Source organism: Procambarus clarkii, unplaced genomic scaffold, assembly GCF_040958095.1.
Source record: "Procambarus clarkii isolate CNS0578487 unplaced genomic scaffold, FALCON_Pclarkii_2.0 HiC_scaffold_209, whole genome shotgun sequence".
NCBI classification, from domain to species: Eukaryota; Metazoa; Arthropoda; class Malacostraca; order Decapoda; family Cambaridae; genus Procambarus; species Procambarus clarkii.
This window is the reverse complement of record NW_027189242.1, coordinates 418,477-427,806: the sequence shown is the minus strand read 5'-3', so window position 1 is coordinate 427,806 and position 9,330 is coordinate 418,477.

Here is a 9,330-nt window from a genome sequence, read left to right as displayed (position 1 = left end):
TTATGTGATTTAAACAGAATATCATCGAATTAGGCAATATTTTGCCGTTTTTCCTCGTTTTTGTGAATTTTCAGTTTATTGGTATTAATTCATTAAATATACCATAAAAATGATGCAAACACATAATTGATTAGATAATAAACTTAAATACTTCACCTTTAATCATCTAATTGTTTCTCGTTGAAATACTGAGTAAGATATTGAAAAGGGGAGAAGTTCGGTTTTTATTGCATATATATCTACGTTTCAGCCGGAATTGAGCGGTTTAACGTGTACATCTTTCATCGGTAATATAAACGGAAAATCAGGAACATTTTAGTTAATTCTAATGAAAACACATTGATTTTTATCATTTGTATTGGAAACAACATTGTCATATATCTTTTCTTGGATCTAAATAATACGAAACCTCGCTCTATGATTCGAAGTAAAAATCCTCAAATTTGGAATAATATTGACGTTTTTCACGTTTTTTATGTAGTTTGATATTACGTAAATATAATCATTTTTACCAATATTTCGATACTATTTCATGTAGTATCACGATATGTGATTTGGCCTTCATATCTCAGATCTTCGCATAATATTGCATTTTCAGCAAGTTTTCTTGCATTTTGTTTCATACTAAACATCATCGAATTTAGCAATATTTTGACGTTTATCATCCCCTTTTCCTTTATGTGATTTAAACAAAATATCATCGAATTAGACAATATTTTGCCGTTTTTCTGCGTTTTTGTGAATTTTCAGTTTATTGGTATTAATTCATTAAATATACGATAAAAATGATGCAAACACGTAATTGATTAGATAATAAACTTAAATACTTCACCTTTAATCATCTATTTGTTTCTCGTTGAAATAATGAGTAAGATATTAAAAAGGGGAGAAGTTCGGTTTTTATTGCATATATCGACGTTTCAGCCGGATTAGAGCGGTTTTACGTGTACATCTTCCGTCGGTAATATAAACGGAAAATCAGGAACATTTTAGTTAATTCTAATGAAAACACATTGATTTTTATCATTTGTATTGGAAACAACATTGTCATATATCTTTTCTTTGATCTAACTAATACGAAACCTCGCTCTATGATTCGAAGTTAAAATCCACAAATTTGGAATAATAGTGACTCTCTTCACGTTTTTTATGTAGTTTGATATTACGTAAATATATTCATTTTTGCCAATATTTCGATACTATTTCATGTAGTATCACGATATGTGATTTGGCCTTCATATCTCAGATTTTTGCATAATATTGCATTTTAAGCAAGTTTTCTTGCATTTTGTTTCATACTAAACATCATCGAATTTAGCAATATTTTGACGTTTATCATCCCCTTTTCCTTTATGTGATTTAAACAGAATATCATCGAATTAGGCAATATTTTGCCGTTTTTCCTCGTTTTTGTGAATTTTCAGTTTATTGGTATTAATTCATTAAATATACCATAAAAATGATGCAAACACATAATTGATTAGATAATAAACTTAAATACTTCACCTTTAATCATCTATTTGTTTCTCGTTGAAATACTGAGTAAGATATTGAAAAGGGGAGAAGTTCGGTTTTTATTGCATATATATCTACGTTTCAGCCGGAATTGAGCGGTTTAACGTGTACATCTTTCATCGGTAATATAAACGGAAAATCAGGAACATTTTAGTTAATTCTAATGAAAACACATTGATTTTTATCATTTGTATTGGAAACAACATTGTCATATATCTTTTCTTGGATCTAAATAATACGAAACCTCGCTCTATGATTCGAAGTAAAAATCCTCAAATTTGGAATAATATTGACGTTTTTCACGTTTTTTATGTAGTTTGATATTTCGTAAATATATTCATTTTTACCAATATTTCGATACTATTTCATGTAGTATCACGATATGTGATTTGGCCTTCATATCTCAGATCTTCGCATAATATTGCATTTTCAGCAAGTTTTCTTGCATTTTGTTTCATACTAAACATCATCGAATTTAGCAATATTTTGACGTTTATCATCCCCTTTTCCTTTATGTGATTTAAACAAAATATCATCGAATTTGACAATATTTTGCCGTTTTTCTGCATTTTTGTGAATTTTCAATTTATTGGTATTAATTCATTAAATATACGATAAAAATGATGCAAACACGTAATTGAATAGATAATAAACTTAAATACTTCACCTTTAATCATCTATTTGTTTCTCGTTGAAATACTGAGTAAGATATTGAAAAGGGGAGAAGTTCGGTTTGTGTTGCATATATCGACGTTTCAGCCGGAATAGAGCGGTTTTACGTGTACATCTTCCATCGGTAATATAAACGGAAAATCAGGAACATTTTAGTTAATTCTAATGAAAACACATTGATTTTTATCATTTGTATTGGAAACAACATTGTCATATGTCTTTTCTTGGATCTAAATAATACGAAACCTCGCTTTATGATTCGAAGTTAAAATCCACAAATTTGGAATAATAGTTACTCTCTTCACGTTTTTCATGTAGTTTGATATTACGTAAATATATAAATTTTTACCAATATTTCGATACTATTTCATGTAGTATCACGAAATGTGATTTGGCCTTCATATCTCAGATTTTCGCATAATATTGCATTTTAAGCAAGCTTTCTTGCATTTTGTTTCGTACTAAACATCAACGAATTTAGCAATATTTTGACGTTTATTTCTTTTCCTTTATGTGATTTAAACAAAATATCATCGAATTAGGCAATATTTTGCCGTTTTTCCACGTTTTTGTGAATTTTCATTTTATTGGTATTAATTCATTAAATATACGATAAAAATGATGCAAACACGTAATTGATTAGATAATAAACTTAAATACTTCACCTTTAATCATCTATTTGTTTCTCGTTGAAATACTGAGTAAGATATTAAAAAGGGGAGAAGTTCGGTTGTATAGCATATATCGACGTTTCAGCCGGATTAGAGCGGTTTTACGTGTACATCTTCCGTCGGTAATATAAACGGAAAATCAGGAACTTTTAGTTAATTCTAATGAAAACACATTGATTTTTATCATTTGTATTGGAAACAACATTGTCATATATCTTTTCTTTGATCTAAATAATACGAAACCTCGCTCTATGATTCGAAGTTAAAATCCACAAATTTGGAATAATAGTGATTCTCTTCACGTTTTTCATGTAGTTTGATATTACGTAAATATAATCATTTTTACCAATATTTCGATACTATTTCATGTAGTATCACGATATGTGATTTGGTCTTCATATATCAGATTTTCGCATAATATTGCATTTTCAGCAAGTTTTCTTGCATTTTGTTTCATACTAAACATCATCGAATTTAGCAATATTTTGACGTTTATCATCCACTTTTCCTTTATGTGATTTAAACAAAATATCATCGAATTAGACAATATTTTACCGTTTTTCCACGTTTTTGTGAATTGTCAGTTTATTGGTATTAATTCATTAAATATACGATAAAAATGATGCAAACACGTAATTGATTAGATAATAAACTTAAATACTTCACCTTTAATCATCTATTTGTTTCTCGTTGAAATACCGAGTAAGATATTGAAAAGAGGAGAAGTTCGGTTTTTATTGCATATATCGACGTTTCAGCCGGAATAGAGCGGTTTTACGTGTACATCTTCCATCGGTAATATAGACGGAAAATCAGGAACATTTTAGTTAATTTTAATGAAAACACATTGATTTTTATCATTTGTATTGGAAACAACAGTCATATGTCTTTTCTTGGATTTAAATAATACGAAACCTCGCTTTATGATTCGAAGTAAAAATCCTCAAATTTGGAATAATATTGACGTTTTTCACGTTTTTTATGTAGTTTGATATTACGTAAATATATTCATTTTTACCAATATTTCGTTACTATTTCATGTAGTATCACGATATGTGATTTGGCCTTCATATCTCAGATTTTTGCATAATATTGCATTTTAAGCAAGTTTTCTTGCATTTTGTTTCATACTAAACATCATCGAATTTAGCAATATTTTGACGTTTATCATCCCCTTTTCCTTTATGTGATTTAAACAGAATATCATCGAATTAGGCAATATTTTGCCGTTTTTCCTCGTTTTTGTGAATTTTCAGTTTATTGGTATTAATTCATTAAATATACCATAAAAATGATGCAAACACATAATTGATTAGATAATAAACTTAAATACTTCACCTTTAATCATCTATTTGTTTCTCGTTGAAATACTGAGTAAGATATTGAAAAGGGGAGAAGTTCGGTTTATATTGCATATATCGACGTTTCAGCCGGAATTGAGCGGTCTTACGTGTACATCTTTCATCGGTAATATAAACGGAAAATCAGGAACATTTTAGTTAATTCTAATGAAAACACATTGATTTTTATCATTTGTATTGGAAACAACATTGTCATATATCTTTTTTTGGATCTAAAGAATACGAAACCTCGCTCTATGATTCGAAGTAAAAATTCTCAAATTTGGAATAATATTGACGTTTTTCACGTTTTTTATGTAGTTTGATATTACGTAAATATAATCATTTTTACCAATATTTCGATACTATTTCATGTAGTATCACGATATGTGATTTGGCCTTCATATCTCAGATCTTCGCATAATATTGCATTTTCAGCAAGTTTTCTTGCATTTTGTTTCATACTAAACATCATCGAATTTAGCAATATTTTGACGTTTATCATCCCCTTTTCCTTTATGTGATTTAAACAAAATATCATCGAATTAGACAATATTTTGCCGTTTTTCTGCGTTTTTGTGAATTTTCAGTTTATTGGTATTAATTCATTAAATATACGATAAAAATGATGCAAACACGTAATTGATTAGATAATAAACTTAAATACTTCACCTTTAATCATCTATTTGTTTCTCGTTGAAATAATGAGTAAGATATTAAAAAGGGGAGAAGTTCGTTTTTTATTGCATATATCGACGTTTCAGCCGGATTAGAGCGGTTTTACGTGTACATCCTCCGTCGGTAATATAAACGGAAAATCAGGAACATTTTAGTTAATTCTAATGAAAACACATTGATTTTTATCATTTGTATTGGAAACAACTTAGTCATATATCTTTTCTTTGATCTAACTAATACGAAACCTCGCTCTATGATTCGAAGATAAAATCCACAAATTTGGAATAATAGTGACTCTCTTCACGTTTTTTATGTAGTTTGATATTACGTAAATATATTCATTTTTGCCAATATTTCGATACTATTTCATGTAGTATCACGATATGTGATTTGGCCTTCATATCTCAGATTTTTGCATAATATTGCATTTTAAGCAAGTTTTCTTGCATTTTGTTTCATACTAAACATCATCGAATTTAGCAATATTTTGACGTTTATCATCCCCTTTTCCTTTATGTGATTTAAACAGAATATCATCGAATTAGGCAATATTTTGCCGTTTTTCCTCGTTTTTGTGAATTTTCAGTTTATTGGTATTAATTCATTAAATATACCATAAAAATGATGCAAACACATAATTGATTAGATAATAAACTTAAATACTTCACCTTTAATCATCTATTTGTTTCTCGTTGAAATACTGAGTAAGATATTGAAAAGGGGAGAAGTTCGGTTTTTATTGCATATATATCTACGTTTCAGCCGGAATTGAGCGGTTTAACGTGTACATCTTTCATCGGTAATATAAACGGAAAATCAGGAACATTTTAGTTAATTCTAATGAAAACACATTAATTTTTATCATTTGTATTGGAAACAACATTGTCATATATCTTTTCTTGGATCTAAATAATACGAAACCTCGCTCTATGATTCGAAGTAAAAATCCTCAAATTTGGAATAATATTGACGTTTTTCACGTTTTTTATGTAGTTTGATATTTCGTAAATATATACATTTTTACCAATATTTCGATACTATTTCATGTAGTATCACGATATGTGATTTGGCCTTCATATCTCAGATCTTCGCATAATATTGCATTTTCAGCAAGTTTTCTTGCATTTTCTTTCATACTAAACATCATCGAATTTAGCAATATTTTGACGTTTATCATCCCCTTTTCCTTTATGTGATTTAAACAAAATATCATCGAATTTGACAATATTTTGCCGTTTTTCTGCGTTTTTGTGAATTTTCAGTTTATTGGTATTAATTCATTAAATATACGATAAAAATGATGCAAACACGTAATTGAATAGATAATAAACTTAAATACTTCACCTTTAATCATCTATTTGTTTCTCGTTGAAATACTGAGTAAGATATTGAAAAGGGGAGAAGTTCGGTTTGTATTGCATATATCGACGTTTCAGCCGGAATAGAGCGGTTTTACATGTACATCTTCCATCGGTAATATAAACGGAAAATCAGGAACATTTTAGTTAATTCTAATGAAAACACATTGATTTTTATCATTTGTATTGGAAACAACATTGTCATATGTCTTTTCTTGGATCTAAATAATACGAAACCTCTCTTTATGATTCGAAGTTAAAATCCACAAATTTGGAATAATAGTTACTCTCTTCACGTTTTTCATGTAGTTTGATATTACGTAAATATATAATTTTTTACCAATATTTCGATACTATTTCATGTAGTATCACGAAATGTGATTTGACCTTCATATCTCAGATTTTCGCATAATATTGCATTTTAAGCAAGCTTTCTTGCATTTTGTTTCGTACTAAACATCAACGAATTTAGCAATATTTTGACGTTTATTTCTTTTCCTTTATGTGATTTAAACAAAATATCATCGAATTAGGCAATATTTTGCCGTTTTTCCACGTTTTTGTGAATTTTCATTTTATTGGTATTAATTCATTAAATATACGATAAAAATGATGCAAACACGTAATTGATTAGATAATAAACTTAAATACTTCACCTTTAATCATCTATTTGTTTCTCGTTGAAATACTGAGTAAGATATTAAAAAGGGGAGAAGTTCGGTTGTATAGCATATATCGACGTTTCAGCCGGATTAGAGCGGTTTTACGTGTACATCTTCCGTCGGTAATATAAACGGAAAATCAGGAACTTTTAGTTAATTCTAATGAAAACACATTGATTTTTATCATTTGTATTGGAAACAACATTGTCATATATCTTTTCTTTTATCTAAATAATACGAAACCTCGCTCTATGATTCGAAGTTAAAATCCACAAATTTGGAATAATAGTGATTCTCTGCACGTTTTTCATGTAGTTTGATATTACGTAAATATAATCATTTTTACCAATATTTCGATACTATTTCATGTAGTATCACGATATGTGATTTGGCCTTCATATATCAGATTTTCGCATAATATTGCATTTTCAACAAGTTTTCTTGCATTTTGTTTCATACTAAACATCATCGAATTTAGCAATATTTTGACGTTTATCATCCACTTTTCCTTTATGTGATTTAAACAAAATATCATCGAATTAGACAATATTTTACCGTTTTTCCGCGTTTTTGTGAATTGTCAGTTTATTGGTATTAATTCATTAAATATACGATAAAAATTATGCAAACACGTAATTGATTAGATAATAAACTTAAATACTTCACCTTTAATCATCTATTTGTTTCTCGTTGAAATACTGAGTAAGATATTGAAAAGGGGAGAAGTTCGGTTTTTATTGCATATATCGACGTTTCAGCCGGAATAGAGCGGTTTTACGTGTACATCTTCCATCGGTAATATAAACGGAAAATCAGGAACATTTTAGTTAATTTTAATGAAAACACATTGATTTTTATCATTTGTATTGTAAACAACAGTCATATGTCTTTTCTTGGATCTAAATAATACGAAACCTCGCTTTATGATTCGAAGTAAAAATCCTCAAATTTGGAATAATATTGACGTTTTTCACGTTTTTTTATGTAGTTTGATATTACGTAAATATATTCATTTTTACCAATATTTCGATACTATTTCATGTAGTATCACGATATGTGATTTGGCCTTCATATCTCAGATTTTTGCATAATATTGCATTTTAAGCAAGTTTTCTTGCATTTTGTTTCATACTAAACATCATCGAATTTAGCAATATTTTGACGTTTATCATCCCCTTTTCCTTTATGTGATTTAAACAGAATATCATCGAATTAGGCAATATTTTGCCGTTTTTCCTCGTTTTTGTGAATTTTCAGTTTATTGGTATTAATTCAATAAATATACCATAAAAATGATGCAAACACATAATTGATTAGATAATAAACTTAAATACTTCACCTTTAATCATCTATTTGTTTCTCGTTGAAATACTGAGTAAGATATTGAAAAGGGGAGAAGTTCGGTTTTTATTGCATATATATCTACGTTTCAGCCGGAATTGAGCGGTTTAACGTGTACATCTTTCATCGGTAATATAAACGGAAAATCAGGAACATTTTAGTTAATTCTAATGAAAACACATTGATTTTTATCATTTGTATTGGAAACAACATTGTCATATATCTTTTCTTGGATCTAAATAATACGAAACCTCGCTCTATGATTCGAAGTAAAAATCCTCAAATTTGGAATAATATTGACGTTTTTCACGTTTTTTATGTAGTTTGATATTTCGTAAATATATTCATTTTTACCAATATTTCGATACTATTTCATGTAGTATCACGATATGTGATTTGGCCTTCATATCTCAGATCTTCGCATAATATTGCATTTTCAGCAAGTTTTCTTGCATTTTGTTTCATACTAAACATCATCGAATTTAGCAATATTTTGACGTTTATCATCCCCTTTTCCTTTATGTGATTTAAACAAAATATCATCGAATTTGACAATATTTTGCCGTTTTTCTGCGTTTTTGTGAATTTTCAGTTTATTGGTATTAATTCATTAAATATACGATAAAAATGATGCAAACACGTAATTGAATAGATAATAAACTTAAATACTTCACCTTTAATCATCTATTTGTTTCTCGTTGAAATACTGAGTAAGATATTGAAAAGGGGAGAAGTTCGGTTTGTATTGCATATATCGACGTTTCAGCCGGAATAGAGCGGTTTTACGTGTACATCTTCCATCGGTAATATAAACGGAAAATCAGGAACATTTTAGTTAATTCTAATGAAAACACATTGATTTTTATCATTTGTATTGGAAACAACATTGTCATATGTCTTTTCTTGGATCTAAATAATACGAAACCTCGCTTTATGATTCGAAGTTAAAATCCACAAATTTGGAATAATAGTTACTCTCTTCACGTTTTTCATGTAGTTTGATATTACGTAAATATATAATTTTTTACCAATATTTCGATACTATTTCATGTAGTATCACGAAATGTGATTTGACCTTCATATCTCAGATTTT